The sequence below is a fragment of the Dromiciops gliroides genome, chromosome 3 (genome assembly GCF_019393635.1).
Source record: "Dromiciops gliroides isolate mDroGli1 chromosome 3, mDroGli1.pri, whole genome shotgun sequence".
In the NCBI taxonomy this organism is placed as follows: domain Eukaryota; kingdom Metazoa; phylum Chordata; class Mammalia; order Microbiotheria; family Microbiotheriidae; genus Dromiciops; species Dromiciops gliroides.
In genome coordinates, this window is record NC_057863.1 from 409,805,555 (window position 1) to 409,822,435 (window position 16,881).

The 16,881-nt window shown below is 40.2% G+C and overlaps 1 pseudogene; it reads left to right on the forward strand.

The window, feature by feature from the left end:
• Nucleotides 1-16,881, forward strand: part of LOC122747715 — a 55,631-nt pseudogene that overhangs the window by 27,334 nt on the left and 11,416 nt on the right.

Consider the following 16,881-nt stretch of genomic DNA (forward strand, 5'->3'; position numbering starts at 1 on the left):
GAGGGACCAGCACAATTTGAATCAGACTTGATTTTGAACTCAGGCCTGGATTCCTCTTCCCCCACTTTGCCTCCAGGCACTACGGGATTAAAAGCTTCTAGAGGGTGGGTCATTGCCTCCAGGAATGCAAAATTAGAGCAACAATTAGTGTTAGAACTGGGAAAAACTGCAGGAATCTCTTCAGGTTTCTCTGAAAAAGCATGGTTGGGAGAGGGAGAGATATTTCCTTGTGTGAGTATGTTGCTGGCTCTTTTAACAAAAATAAAAAGAAAAATAGAAAATCCACAAAAACAAAGCATTAACATGATCTTATCTCCCATTTGTCTGGTTAAACAGACTAAACTCAAAAATAGGGTAATTAGGGAGTTTGAAAGGTCCATTTGAAAAAATTTAAAGGGAAAACACCAGGCAGTTCAGCAGTACTCAAGATTTAAAGGGTTAGGGTAGGGGAAATTTCTTACCCAACCGAAAGATCAGAAGTGAGGTTCAGCTTTCCTCTTCGTGGTCAGCCATCTGTTAAGGGCTAAAATTCTAGCTAAACTGTCTAAAATATCTAATGAGTGGTCGCCAATAAATTATAAGCTTTAGCAAGAGTTAGACTTTTAAGCATTTATTAAGGAGAATAAGAATTTGGTAAAGAGAGAGAAAAAGGCCTAGATTTCTATCTATTAAAGGGAGAGCACATTTCTAGCTCCCTTCTCCACCAGAGTCCAGAGGAAAAGAGAGCGAGACTGAGCGCCAGTCTCTTCCTTCCTCCTCCCACTAGCCCGCGTCACTTCCTGACTCCTGGTCTTGCCCTCAAAGACCTTCCCTTCATGGGCAGAACTCTTCTACAGTAAGTATCCAGCAGGTGGCGTCATTCCAATCGTTACAATAATAATACTAATTTGTCATAATAATAGCAATGTCTGCTATGTGCCAGGCACTGTGCTAAATACTTTACAAATATTATCTCATTTGACCTTCATAACAACCCAGGTTGCAGGGTGGAGGTGCTATAATGATCCCTACTTTTAAAATGAGGATACTGAAGCAAGCAGAAGTTAAGTGACTTGCACTGGCTCACACAGCTAATAAGGGTTTGAGTCTAGATTTGAATTCAGATCTTTCTGACCACTTTCTCTACAGCACTCTCTCCACAGCCTCAACTAACAACCCAATTATTCAGCCTGATGCTATTTTTTAAGCTTTTTGCTTGAGTAGATATGTGGGAACTAACCTGTTTTGTCCCTATTTAGACATGCATCTTAGCTGGAAATCCCTATACTTAACATTTAAAGTATTTTATTTATTTTTTTTGTGGGGCAATGGGGGTTAAGTGACTTGCCCAGGGTCACACAGCTAGTAAATGTCAAGTGTCTGAGGCCGGATTTGAACTCAGGTACTCCTGAATTCAGGGCCGGTGATTCATCCAGTGCACCACCTAGCTGCCCCCATTGAAAGTATTTTATGTCCTTACTCCAACCTCACTTTGTAAACATATACATTTTCCCCTTTCCAGCATTGTACAGTCCAGTGAAACTAGACTTGCTGTTTCTCACATACAACATTCTTCTTCCCCCTTCTGCACTATTGTACTAATAGTCCAGGCTGGAAAACACTCTCACCCTAACTTTTGCTCTTAGAATCCCTTGTTGACTTAAAAACTTTACTCATTCACTGCTTGAAGCTTTTCCTTATTCTCCCAAAGGTTAATGCTTTCTCCCCTACCCCCGGTCAAATTTACTTTGTATTTTACATTGGGTATTATGATCCATTTGATTATAAACTTCTTGAGGGCAGGGACTACCTTTTGACTTTTTGTATTTCCAGTGCTTCGAATATAGTAAGTTCTTTTTTTTTTTTTTTTTAGTGAGGCAATTGGGGTTAAGTGACTTGCCCAGGGTCACACAACTAGCAAGTGTTATGTGTCTGAGGCCGGATTTGAACTCAGGTACTCCTGACTCCAGAGCCGGTGCTCTATCCACTGCGCCACCTAGCTGCCCCGAATATAGTAAGTTCTTAATGAATGTTTACTGACCATTATCTATTTTTTTTTCCCAAATATGTGTATATAAATATTAACAGAGAGAGAGAGAGAGAGAGAGAGAGAGAGAGAGTTTTCTCTTTTTGTTTTTTGTTTTGTTTTGTTTTTTTAGTGAGGCAATTGGGGTTAAGTGACTTTCCCAGGGTCACACAGCTAGTAAGTGTTAAGTGTCCGAGGCCGGATTTGAACTCAGGTACTCCTGACTCCAGGGCCCTTGCTTCATCCACTGCGCCACCTAGCCGTCCCGAGATTTTTCTCTTTGATAGAAGGTAAACTCCTTGAGGGCAAGAACTTTCATTTTTAAAAATTTGTATCCCTCAATGCCTAGTCCAATACAAAAATACATAGTAGGTGCTTAATATTTATTTGTTTTTTAAATTAATAAAGTATTTTATTTTTTTTCCATTACATGTAAAGATAGTTCTCAACTTTTGTCTATACAAGCTTTACAATTTCAGATTTTTCTCCCTCCCTCCCCTCCCTCCCCCCTTCCCTAGACAGCAGGTAATCTGATATAGGTTATATATATATATATATGTTATTATGTGTCTATATGTATAGACACATATTTCTGCATTAGTCATGTTATAAGAGAAAAAATCAGAGCAATGATGAAAAACCTCAAAATAGAAAAAACAACAGCACCAAAACCAAAAGAAATAGTATGGTTCATTCAGCATCTATACTCCGCAGTTCTTTTTTTTTTTTCTTGGATCTGGAGATCCTCTTCCATCACAAGTTCCCTGGAACTCTTTTGTGCCATTGCATTGGTGAGAAGAATATAGTACATCACAGTAGATCAACACTCAATGTTGATGATACTGTGTACAATGTTCTTCTAGTTCTGCTCATCTCACTCATCATCAGCTCATGCAAGACCCTCCAGGTTTCTCTGAATTCCTCCTGCTCATCATTTCTTACAGCACAATAGTATTCCATTGTATTCATATGTAGGTGCTTAATAAATGTTTGTTGAGCTTGAGCAATTGAGTTTGAGTTGGACCTTAACCTCAGGGTGTCTCTTCAGTTGTTTCTTTCCCCAAACCCAGATCACCCAAAGGCAATCCTGAGAAATGGATATTCCTAGCTGGGTCATTAACCTTGTGAACTTGAGAGGCTGGGAGCTGAAGTTGCCCAGAGATTTTGACATCACATTCCTGGAGTAGAAAATAGCTACTGCCAAGAGGCTGATTCAGCCAAAGATTATGGAAGTCCAAGCCATTACCTGACTTGCCAAAAGATCTAGACTTGTAAATTATGCAGATGACATAGGTCAGAGGTGAAAGTGAAATAACTGTCCTGCAGTTTCTGTCCAATTGTCTTTACCTCTTCAGAGGGTATAATAGTCATAACAAGTTTTTGTTGTTGTTGAGTCATTTTTCAGTTGTGCCTGATTCTTCATGACCCCATTTGGGTTTTCTTGGCAAAAATACTGAAGTGCCTAGTTGTTTCCTTCTCCAGTTCATTTTACAGATGAGGAAGCTGAGGCAAATAGGGCTATGTGACTTGCCCAGGGTCACACAGCTACTAAGTGTCAAGTGTCTGAGGTCAGATTTGAACTCATGTCCTCCTGAATCCAGGGCTGGTGCCTTATCCACTGTGCCACCTAGCTGCCCCCGAGTCCAGTCTTTATGAGGATGCAGATTACCATTGATGCAATTCCCCTTGAGGAAGAGGCAAGATGCAAATTCGGGTTATCCTGATTCTAAGATCAATACTGTAACCATTGTGCCACCTAGCCATGGTTTTAATGGTCACTTCTATGCATATGACTCACAGATGTGTATATCTAGCTCTAGTCTCTCCAGTCCCCAGATCACCAATTTCCTATTAAACATTTCAAAATAATTGCACATATTCTCATTCTCATTCTCTTTCACCTCATATATCTAGTCAAATGTTACCATGTCTACCTCCACAACATCCCACAGATCTTACCCGTTCTACTCACAGTTTTTTTAAATTGCTCAGCTGGAGGGAAGAAGTAGTGGAAGGAATAGATTAAAAAATAACAACAAGGGATCTTTTTAAAGGGAAGAAAGGCATATGAAAAAATGCTCTAGATTGCTAATACTATGAGAAAACAATGAAAACAGTTCTGATGTCTCATCTTACACTCAGATTGGCAAAGGTGACAAAAAAGAAAATGGCAATTGTTGGAGGTCTTGTGGAAGCCCAGAAAAAATAATTCATTGTGGACACATAAAGTTGGTGGATATGCCATTTTGGAAAGCAATTTGGATCTGCACTTCAAAAATTGGACATTCCCTTTGTTTCAGCAACACAACTACTAGGCATGTATCACAAAGAGATCAAAGCAAGGGAAGGTATCCATGTGTATAAAAATATTTATAGTAGCACTTTAAAAAAGCTTAGAACTGGAAATAAAATGGATCCCATCTATTGAGGAATGGCTGAACAAATTATGGTATAAGAATGTTATGCAATATATTATTAAACTGCAAGAAATGAGGAAAAGATTATGTTTAAAGAAACATGGGAAGACTTTTATGAACTGATGCCAAGTAATATGATGCAGATTTCTTTTGCTCGATTATACTGATTTTTATAAAGGACAGTTTTATTTGGTGTGGTGGAAGGAGACTTGGAGGGAAAGAATAGGAGGTAGTGATAGTGAAGCAAAGAGAAAAAGGAAAGAATATTAATAAAACATTCAAAATACACAGAATAGGGGCAGCTAGGCACCTGCCATGGATTCAGGAGGATCTGAGTTCTAATTCGACCTCAGACACTTGACACTTAACTAGCTATGTTACCCTGGGCAAGTCACTTAACCACCATTGCCCTGCAAAAAAAAAAACCAAACAAAATACATAGAATAGAACATGTGGTCGTTTGGAAGGGAATACATATACAAGTAGAGCAATGTTGGTACTACCATGTAAAATTTAATATATAAAAAAACCCCTCCAAGTGTATTCACTAGGTTCACAGTTTCTTGAACATTCTTTTTCCTGCCTTCTTTTTATATGGAAATGTTAATATTGTGTTTTGTTTTGTTTTTGTCGGGCAATGGGGGTTAAGTGACTTGCCCAGGGTCACACAGCTAGTAAGTGTCAAGGGTCTGAGGTCAGATTTGAACTCATGTCCTCCTGAATCCAGGGCCGGTGCTTTATCCATTGTGCCACCTACCTGCCCCCAATATTGTGTTAACAATTTAAAAATTCATCACAAAAACTTATTTTTAAAGTGAAAAAGTTCAACTATATAAATGTAAGCTACTATCACTGATGACTCACATTTATATAGTACTTATTATGTACCAGGCACTGTGCTATGCACAATTATTATCTCATTTGATCTTCACAACAACCCTGGGAGGCAGATGCTATTATTTCACCCATTTTATAGATAAGGAAATTAAGGGTCACTCAGAAAACCAGGTCTAATCTGCCTCCTTTTGCTTTTCCCAATAATACATTATCAATTGATCTGCTGAATTAGGTGAGCTCATAGTTAGCCAGGAATCCAAAATGGGAAGTTTGTATAATGGTGGCTGAGAGACTTCATCTATGAATCGAGTTAGAGTCTCATGGTTTATGGAAGTTGAGAAAGGAAAAATGAACCCTAAAGAAATTCTGTTTGGATTTTCTTGGGAGGAAAGGACAAATGAAAATAATTTAGAATTCTCTTATCCTACAGCTTTGAGCTGAGTAGCTCCTGTCCCCACCTTTTGGCATTTCACCAGGATCTTTGAAGTTCAGATGAAGTAGAGCCTATTTGCTATCCTGGGCAAGTCCTTACAGACTGTTGTTTACCCCCTCCTGCCACAGAAGGGCAACATCCATTCTGGGATTAAAGTTCCAAAACAAATAATTATGGTGGATGGCATCTCATAAAGATGTGAGTAGAAGCATGGTCACTTCTGGAGCCCAGAATAGACTGGGCAGGGTCAGAATTTTGACAAGCCTCCCTTTAAATTTAAGAACTGGGATGGCCTTAGATTGTCCATCATTGATTTTTTTGTTTATTGTTTGTTTTGTTTTTTTGTGGGGCAATGAGGGTTAAGTGACTTGCCCAGGGTCACACAGCTAATAAGTTTCAAGTGTCTGAGGCTACATTTGAACTTAGGTCCACCTGAATCCAGGGCCTGTGCTCTATCCACTGCACCACCTAGGTGTTCCTCCATCACTGATTTTTCTTTTTCTTTTTTTCTTTTTCTTTTTTTTGAGGCAATTGGGGTTAAGTGACTTGCCCCGGGTCACACACCTAATAAGTGTCAAGTGTCTGAGGCTGGATTTGAACTCAGGTCCTCCTGAATCCAGGGCCAGTGCTTTATCCACTGCACCACCTAGCTGCCCCCCATCATTGATTTTGTGTGTGTGTGGGGGGAGCAATGGGGGTTAAGTGACTTGCCTAGGGTCACACAGCTGGTGTCAAGTGTCTGAGGTCGGATTTGAACTCGGGTACTCCTGAATCCAGGGCCAGTGCTTTATCCACTGTGCCACCTAGTTGCCCCCCCCCCCCCCGCTCCCATCATTGATTTTTAAAGTTGGGATGGGATTTTAGAGGATTTGTTTCTAAGATATATGTTTTGAGTTGTTCTTTCTTTCTTTTTGCCTGGCCTAGCCTAAGAAAGTTTAGCAGAATGTGTCTATGATGGCATTCAGGAAAGTGATTAAATGCTGTCCCTTCTTTCTTTTTCATTATCAAAAAGGGGGGGGGGGACTAAAAAAGGTTTGACTACTTACAATGGTTAGTATTTTTTTCTATCTTAATAGCATTTTATTTTTTCCAGTTACATGTAAAGATAGTTTTCAACATGTGTTTTTATAAGGTTTTCGATTCCAAATTTTTCTCCCTCCCTTCCTTCCCCCTCCCCATGACAGAAAGCAATCTGATATAGGTTATATATGTATAATCACATTAAACATATTTCTGCATTAGTCATGTTGTGAAAGAAGAATCAGAAAAAAAGGGGAAAACCTCAAAAAAGAAAAAAAAAGTACAAATAGTATGGTTCAATCTGCATTCAGATTCCACAGTTGTTTTTTCTGGATGTGGAGAGCATTTTCCAGCATGAGTCCTTTGGAATTATCTTGGATAATTGGACTTAGCTAAGAAGAGCTAAGTCTGTCACAGGTGATCATCACAAGATGTTGCTGTTACTGTGTACAATGTTCTCCTGGCTCTGCTCACTTCCCTCAGCATCAGTCCACTTAAGTCTTTCCAGGTTTTTTCTCAAATCTGTCTGCTCATCAGTTCTTACAGCACAGTAGTATTCCATTACATTCATATACCACAACTTGTTTAGCCATTCCCCAACTGAAGGGCATCCCCTCATTTTCCAATTCTTTACCACCACCAAGAGAGCTACTAGAAATATTTTTGTATATGCGGGTCCTTTCCCCTTTTTTTAATGATGTCTTTGGGATATAGACCTAGTAGTGGTATTGCTGTGTCAAGGGGTATGAACAGTTTTATAGCCCTTTTGGCATAGTTCCAAATTGTTCTCCAGAATGGCTGGCTCAGTTCACAATTCCACCAATAATGCATTAGTGTTCCAGTTTTTCTATAGCTCCTCCAACATTTATTATTTTCCTTTTTTGTCACATTAGCCAATCTGATAGGTGTGAAGTGGTACCTCAGAGTTGTTTTAATTTGCATTTCTCTAATCAATAATGATTTAATGGTCAACATTTTAAAAACTGTTCAGTTTTCCTTAGGCATATATAAGTATGTTATTCAAAAATATATGGGGGAGGCAGTTAGGTGGTGCAGTGGATAAAGCACCAGCCTTGGATTCAGGAGGACCTGAGTTTGAATCTGGCCTAAGACACTACACTTACTAGCCCTGTGACCTTGGGCAAGTCACTTAACCCTCATTGCCCCCCCCCCCAATGGTATATAAAAAAATTTCTAAAAATTTTTTTAAAAAGAAAATATATGGGGGTGACTATCTCTGTTCTAGGTTTTAGGGAACTTAGCTGGTGTTTCTAATATATTACTACTTATAAATTAGAGGCTATAGCACCAGTCTTTGGCATTAAGCATTTATTAAAGCATATTAAATGTTAGTAAAGAGAGAGAGAGAGCACATTGCTCAGAATTAGAATCCGTACATATCTAGTTAGAAAAGAGGGGTGACATGTGGTTGCCTCCTCCAGTGTCCCAGGCCCAGCATAAAATCCCAGGATAGAGAGAGGCACAGCAAGAAGAGAAGGGGAGAGAAGAGAGCCATCCCCCTAACCCATGGATTTTTATCTCTTCTCAGGTAGAGGTGGGTCACTGCACATTGATCAGAGCTAATAGCATTGATTGACATGACTTGGGGGGTCTCCTAGGTGAGTTAACTTCCTTTAGGTAGTCAGGAAAGTCAATCTATATTTTTTTTTGCAATTCTATTGACTCTGGGCTGGCCTTACAAGAGGTCAGGCAAGGCTCCTTCAAGTGGGGGGCCCCCCAAAAAAAGACCATTATTTTCTCACATAAGCAATCATAGTCTACAGAATTTTTAGTGTCACAGATAAGTGTCGTGTGCACTTTAGCAACATCCATTATTTGCAAGATAGTAAAACTAGAAGGATTTCCTTAAGGAAAACTGCCTCAGTGTCATTCAGGCAGTATTGCTTTGCTAGTTTACATTGACTATTACTGTAAACTCAATAGCTCCTTAATTCCCTAATGTTCTGCTAGAAACTTGGAGCTCTAGACAATAACCTGCCACCAATTGAGTTAAGGAGTAGTTAAGTCTCTCAGTGGACAGAGCTCTGGACCTGAAGTCAGGAAGACCAGAGTTCAGACCCAGCCTCAGACACTTACTAGCTATGTGACTTCTGGCAAATCACTTAACCTTTTTTGCCTCAGTTTCCTTATCTGTAAAATGAGTTGGAGAAGGCAATGTCAAACCACTCCATTATCTTTGCCAAGAAAAACGCCAAATTTGACCTTAAAGAATTAGATCTGTTCCAAAAGACTTATGATACCAAATGTGATCCAGAGAAATAACTATAGAGTCTGAATGCAGATGGAGGTATACTATTTTCACTTTTTTTTTGTTTTGTTTTTTCTTTCTCATGGTTTTTCCCTTTTGTTCTGATTTTTCTTTTGCAACATGACCAATATGTTTAAAATAATCGTACTATATCACCTATATAGACTTGCTTGCTGTCTTGGGGAGGGGGGAGAGAACGGAGAGAGGGAGAAAAATTTAGAACTCAAAATCTTACAAAAATCAACATTGAAAAGTATCTTTATATGTATCACCACAAAACTGGGTCTGAAAATATTCCTCTTTTAAAGAATTATTCACACATATGATCCAGTTAAAAATTTAAGTGAAAGTTTTTATTATTTGGCACACAGAGGTATGGCCAGGAGAAATAGTCTAAACTTCAATTCCTGGGGAGCAACAGATTTATGGCACGTTCCTCAATCAGTCAGCACATAGATGTATGGCTGGGAGAAGTCTAAACTTCAATTCCCTGAACAAAGAAGAAGGTGATAGTTTTATAGCGGAGAGAAGGGGGTGGCAGGGAGAGACTTAGGACTGAAAAGTTACAGCAGTTTGGAAAATGATGATGCTAGGTATTTGGGGAGTGGGATACATGGATAATAAAAATTCCACATTTCTAACTTGAGATTATTGTCACTACCTGGTCCTAATCACATAGCAAACACTACTGGCTCCCAACTAAGCTCATGCTATAAATTTCAAGGTTCCAGGGGCAGCTAGGTGGCACAGTGGATAAAGCACCGGCCCTGGATTCAGGAGGACCTGAGTTCAAATCCGACCTCAGACACTTGACACTAGCTGTGTGACTCTGGGCAAGTCACTTAACCCTCATTGCCCTGCAAAAAAAAAAAAAAAAAAAAATCAAGGTGCCCAGCTTTCTGGGTGTCCATGACATATCTGCATTGTTATCTGTTTGACTAACCAGTATCTGGTCAATTAACTACTTTTGCTTCTCCAAGGAAAGAGTAATCTCTAACTGACTCCAGCAGACTGATCAACCATATTTTTCCATGGTCAGAGTGTCCTCCTCAGGGTCAGAGCATCCCAAACTGGACCCAGGCCTACCAAGCTGCTACTACACATGTAATTGGGAAAAAATAAAATACTATAAAAAATAATATGAACCAAATTTTAACACCAACAGCCAAAAAAAAAAAATTCGGATCTGACTGACCAACAACAAAATAAATTAACAGCTTGGTTCTCTTCAGAAAAATGGGTTGGTTTGTTTTTTAAACTGTTCAGGGCAGAACTATATTAAAGACTGCACATCAGGATATTTAAATGTTCTTTAGTGGTATTACTAATGCTATTTTAATAAAGACATCCCTTCCACCCCCAGCACCACCCCCACACACATAGCAACTATTGCCAGGTAGGGCGTAAATTCCCAAGGAGTTCATTGGATAAGACATGAAATTTAATAATATATTTTTAAAAGCCCAATGGGCCATGTGTGAGCAGTTTCATGATCATGGTAAGTCATCCTCTAGGCAAATGTAGATCCAAGGCTGATGGTTATTGATAAGCCAGTTTTGTAAAGGGTTGTTTTCAGTATGACTTAAGGATAGATTGGACTAGAGGTGAGAGCAAGGGGCTGGGCTGTGGACATGGTTGGCTCTTTCCAGTCAGAGCATAGACCTTAAATAAGGTATGCCTTCAGTCTTTGGAGATAAGATAAACAAGCTTCACTCTGACTGGGATAATAATAATTCACATGGATAGATTACATTAGGCATGTATAGAAATCTTCCCAGAAGCAATGTGTTCCCCTTAGCCCTCTCCCATCCATAAGCAGATAATTTACATGTATGCCTAATGAGACTGGAGTATTTATCTAAAATTTCATTCAAAAGCCACCAATCTAAAATGTAACTCATGTAAAATAAACTATAATTTTAGAAATTTTAACATGAAGAATGTGGTAATTTTGAGACTGATAAAGAATACTGCGTTGAAAAAAGAAACTGGATAGAAAGTAATTTGTCACTGACTCCAACACAGTATAAGATTGCAGTTCTCAACCTGTTTTTGATCCTTGACCTCCTTGGCGTCGTACAGAGGGCAGAGACCTAGAGTCAAGAAGTCTGAGTCCAAATTCCACTTTAGGCACTTACTAGCTGAGTGACCTTGGGCAAGTCAATTATTCTCTCTGTGTCTCAGTCTCCTGATCTGCAAAACAAGAGGACTGGACTCAAAGACTTCAAAAGAATTGTTCCAGCTCTAAATCTATGATCCCGTGAAATCTTCCTTGAAAATCCCCATTCAGTATGAAAGGAAATAAATTCTAGAGTTTACCAGGAATATGCATTTCTGAAATAAAAGTTTAATTTTATTTTCATAAAGAAAAATTTAATAACTTTTTTGAGTATCACAAAGTTGTTAAACGTTTATTAGAGAGGGGCAGCTAGGTGGTACAGTGGATAGAGCACTGGCCCTGGATTCAGGAGTACCTGAGTTCAAATCTGGCTTCATACACTTGACACTTACTAGCTGTGTGACCCTGGGCAAGTCACTTAACCCCAATTGCCTCGACAAAAAGAAATTATTGGAACAATGAAGTTTATTAGAACAGTCAAATAAGGTAGATCAATGATTCTGTTTCTGGCTAACCAACAGTTTTATTCCTGATAACATTTTTTAAAAAGACACACACACACATTAAATTCAGTTTATTCACTGTTTTGGATTTGATTGGGAATAGGACTGAAAATTATGATTCACTGTGATAAATTGTTATAAGTGGTATTACCTTGTGAGCACATTTAATAAGGATGGCATATACTCCAAGGGTATATAAAAATATTGGATCTTCATTGATTGGAAATTAATTGGGAATTTCTGGTTTTGGGAGAGAACAATTAACTCACCTTTCCTTGGTTCATTGTTTCCAATTTTTTTCTAGCTCAATATGAAAAGTATTTGTGTCCAAACGTCATTAATTTAATTTTGGTCAGTAGAAACTATCCCTTCAATTCTCTTTCAGAATTTTTAGATGTACTATAATGTCCCTGACTTTTCACTGCTCTCCCTCCAAACCACAATTTTTTTTCAATAACTCTATTGCATATTTCAGTAGGATCACATCATGATTTATAAAGATACCTGTAAAGAGAAAGGTAGACAGAGAATTTATTAAGTACTTACTTTGTAGTAGTCATAATTATATTTATAAAGGAGAGTTTTTATTTGATGAAGTGAGAGTTGGAAGGAGTAGGGTAGTAGTAATAATGAATCAAAGAGGAAAAGAAAAGAATATCAATGAAACATGGTCCTCAGTTTTGGGGATACAAACTCCAGAAAACAATACGGTTTGTACTCTCAAGGAGATTACATTCTAATATTTAGTCTAAATTCATACCCCTCCCCACTTGATAAGCTTCGTGTACTACCCAGGGGTACTCATTCCCCAGGGTGGGAACTCATCATCCAAGGAACTACAGAGGATCATGGAATTTGGACATGTCCTTAGAGTGATGAGAGGCAATTCATCAAGAAAACATTCAATTTGTGGTTGCCACCCTTAGGTAGGGAAGTTTATCTTTTACATAGGAAGGTAGCAATTGGTGTCAAGTCAAATAGCCTTTTTCCCACTGTGATGCTGCCTGCAGGCAGAATATAAAAGCATGGAGAGTCTGATCCCTTAAGCTAGTGTTAGGTGGACCCCTTATAAACTGTGGCTGGAAAAAAGAGGAAGGGACCAAATATGGCTATCTGGAGAGTTTTCTCTGTGTCTATTTCTTCCTAACTGTCCCCTTTATCCACTTGGTTTTTCCTGTGTGACCCATGAGTCCAGGACTTGATGCAACCAACAAGTCATCCATAAACAATAGTACCCTTCCCAGTACCCCCCTCCCCACGTGATAGGCTTGTTGTGAGGATCAAAAGAGAAACCATACATTTTAAATGCCTTCCATAACAGTATTTGGGATCAGACCTTCCCTAACATTGACAGAAAAAGTCACAGAGCAAGCAATGAGAGCATTAAGGAAGGAAGGTAGTACAGCAGCTAAACTTCACTGGCAGGAAAGGCAGCAATATCACCCTATAAATGCTGGGAACAAGCAGTAGTAGTATCAGATCCAGAGTAGTTGAGTCAGCCGAATCATATCAGCTAAACTTGCAGCTCTTAGTTTCACTCCCATTTGGGGGCTGTCTGCAAATAAAAGTAGAGAGAAATGGACCTTTCATTGCTGGTGCTTGTAATTCTGGTTTAAATAACACAATAGTACTTGGAGAATGAACAGAAAAAGTGACAGGGAGGACTTCATTATGGCAGAATGGGATGACTTCGAGGTTAGATGTCCCATGTCTCTTTCCCTTCATGCCCTGGGAAGGGAGTAGGGTTTACATACACTATGAGTGTTTCTCTGGGGGTAAGGGATCTTGTGTGCTAGTCCTTGCTACCAGTCACTCTGGGACCTTGGGCATGGAACCCATTAAAGGAACTTTGCTATAATGAAATATGAAATACAAGTTCTATGAGGTGTTTTTTTTTCCTTCTTCTTGAAAGTGTTAGTGAGGGCAGCTAGGTGGGTCAGTGGATAAAGCACTGGCCCTGAATTCAGGAGGACCTGAGTTCAAATTTGGCTTCAGACACTTGACACTTCCTAGCTGTGTGACCCTGAGTAAGTCACTTAACCCTCATTGCCCCACAAAAAACCCAACAAAACAAAACAAAAACAAACAAACAAAGAGTTAGGTTGCCTGTGTGGTGTGTTGCCTGGAGGTAAAAATGAGAAGCTCAGCTAATATGATTTAAATAAAAAATACTACCTTAGATCTAATATTAATACATCAGTATCAATCACTTTGCACCATTGGATATTGTATGATCATGGTGTTCTCGCAAATCACCATTTAGGATTGCCCCGCCCCCCCCCCCCATCCTTCAGGTTGCGTTCAATCTTTCCTCCCCCAAAAAGGGAGGTCCTTCAAAAGCTGCTCATGGAGAGTTCTCCTTCTGACCTCAGTAGCATACATAATCTCAGGGTGGGCCAGGTGTGGCCCCTCCCAAATGATTCAGCTAAAACTTGCGATATTAATCTTTACCACAAATAATTTTTACCACATGCCACAATCACCTTACACAGGGTGGGGAGGCCCCAGGTGAGCCTCTCAGCTTCCCTTGCTCCTGCCCAACACTGTTTTTTTACATGCTCATTAATGTCCACCACATGACTGCTGATTGGCCTATACCTTACTGTTAGTGTGTGCTTTCTCCTCATTGTGGCCTTTGTCCTCCATCATCACTAGCCATATACCAACTGTTATGGGGAAATAGGGTGGGGGTTTGGGGATAGGGGTAGGGATTTGGAGTAGGGGTTTGGGACATGGGTTCTTAGGAATTCCTCTTTAAAGAATTACACCCTCTTGCACACAAAACCAATTAGAATAAAATAATAGTTTATTTAGGGGCTAGGGAAAGAAAACCAAGAGAGAAATCCTTGGACTTCTCATGGGGAAAAGGCATGGCACAGAGGCATGGCTCTGAGACACCTATCTCCTTGAGCAGGAGATAGGCAGATACTTTTATATACAGGACTTATGGGGGAGATCATCTGACTGTGGAGAGTTCCCTTATTGAGGGAGGACCATCCTCCACTGGTGGTGGCTGGGGGAATTGGGTGAGGGGTGGCTGCGGATCTCTCAAGCCATCTCTCTCCTCCTCACACCACAAAGGAAGCAGCCACACCTAATCTGATCTCCCTAGGGGTGGGGGAGACTGGAATGAAGGGTGGTGGTCCTGGACCTAACTCAGTCGGGATCTGGTGCCACTTATCCCTTTAGGTGCGTCTGTCCTTTGGTTTAGTTTCTCAAGAAGGTTCTTTGATTTACCCCAGAGAACTTCTGGGGGTGCTAAGCCCATAACACCAACCCTCTCTCTACTTCCTGGCACTTTCAAATAGGTCCAGAATTGTATTCGTTTGTTTCCTCTCCAGGTGTTCCTACAGGGGTGAAGACAACTTTTCCCACACCATGTACCATAGAACCTGTGCGTTTCATCCTCCTCCTAGCTCTGAAACATCTCGATCTCAACAGCACACCTTTGGACTCACACACTTTTTCTTTAGGACCTGTTGGAGTCAGAGGTCAGGGGATGCTGTCATCCACAATAAATTCCCATTCCAGCCAGTTCTAATCTGTTCTCTTTTCCCTTAATAAATGAACAGAGAGTTTCCTCAAGGGCCTTCCTTCCCAGGAACAATCATAATCTGGATAAATTGTCCTGGAATGGAGATAAGTGGCCAAGACCACAGGAGTCCACACGTTTCACATAGAGAAGAAATTAGGAAAGCAACCCAGGGCACATGTGAATCAGGAGTCTGTCAAATCCCGGACTTGGATTGGAGTATAATGTTAGCCACTCTGACAAGAGCTGGGTGGCCCCATCACCAGCAAAGATTTGCATCTTTTGGGGGGTCTTTAGTCTCTGACTGTTTTGGCCAGGATAAGAGCACAGCTGCAGTGTAGTCAAGAAGGGCTTTAAATAAAGCTGGGTGTGGGGTGTGCCAAAGAGACACTTCAGATGAACTGAAGGGAAGCCCACAGAATCAATCATTGCACCTGATGTCTGTAGCTCTGTGGCTCTGTTTTTGCCTATACTTGGTCCCTTAATCCATTTCATCTTCTAGTAACTCCACTTCTCCCTGTACTTCAGTCTCCCTAGATTTGTTCAGCATTTTGAGGGATTGTTTTCCCTGTTCTTTTCATTAGCATTTATGTAAAGTAAATCACTCTGCCTGTATTAACACCTAACTTCAGGAAATAGTAAGGAAATAGTTCTGGAGATAACTCCACCCCTATGGCCTGGGGCGGGACAGCATTGATAGGGTGGGATAGCTCAGCTGGCTATCCCTACTTCTCCACTTGCTCCATAGTTTTTGTTTTTGGTTTTGTTTTGTTTTGTTTTGTTTTGGTGAGGCAATTGGGGTTAAGTGACTCGCCCAGGGTCACACAGCTAGTAAGTGTTAAGTATCTGAAGTCAAATTTGAACTCAGGTCCTCCTGAATCCAGGGTCAGTGCTCTATCCACTGTGCCACCTAGCTGCCCCCCTCCATTGGTTTTGATGGCTGCCTGGTTATGTGGACATAGCCCTTAATACTTTGAAAGGTACCACTTTACAAATATAAAGGCTTAATAGCATGAACATTCACTCATGAAGTATTTTATAACCCAAAGGACACCACCACATTTTTTGTTTCTCCCATAACACTGACCCTTGTGTATAGTAAATACGCACGTATTTACTGAATGAATTTTTACACAACACAGACATATCTGTAGAAAGTGTGCTCACTCTCCCAGATCCAGGCCAGCTATGTCTGCCCCTTAGGGTCCTAGAGTACCCTGAGGGTTTGGTTTATGTCTGTTCTTCTATTACTAATGGCTGGAGCCCTCGTCCATCTGTTCTTCCCTTTGTTAGGTACCAGCGACTGGCTTCCCAATGACATTTAACCATTCAACATCACTTAACTTTTACAAAGGGATGACGATTTTGAAGATGTAGCAAGAACAAGAGAATAAAAGTTTACTCCCCACAGCTGGGGACACATTCTCTCTCATCCACCCCAGTCTGAGGAGTCAGTTCACTCTTAGCTGTTTTAACATAGCATGGGTCCCACCCAATTTATATATAAATGCTTAGTTCTCTGAGTTACTCTTGGGTGGGATCCTGAAGATTACTCTGTTTTTTCTGAACTCGATGCTGTTTCAGTTGTGTTCTATTGTTTTTATTGTTGTTGAGTCAGTTTTTTCGGTTGTCTGATTCTTTGTGACCCCATTTAGGGTTTTCTTGGCAAAGATACTAGAGTAGTTTGCCATTTCCTTCTCCAGCTCATTTTACAGATGAGGAAACTGAGGCAAACAATGATATGTG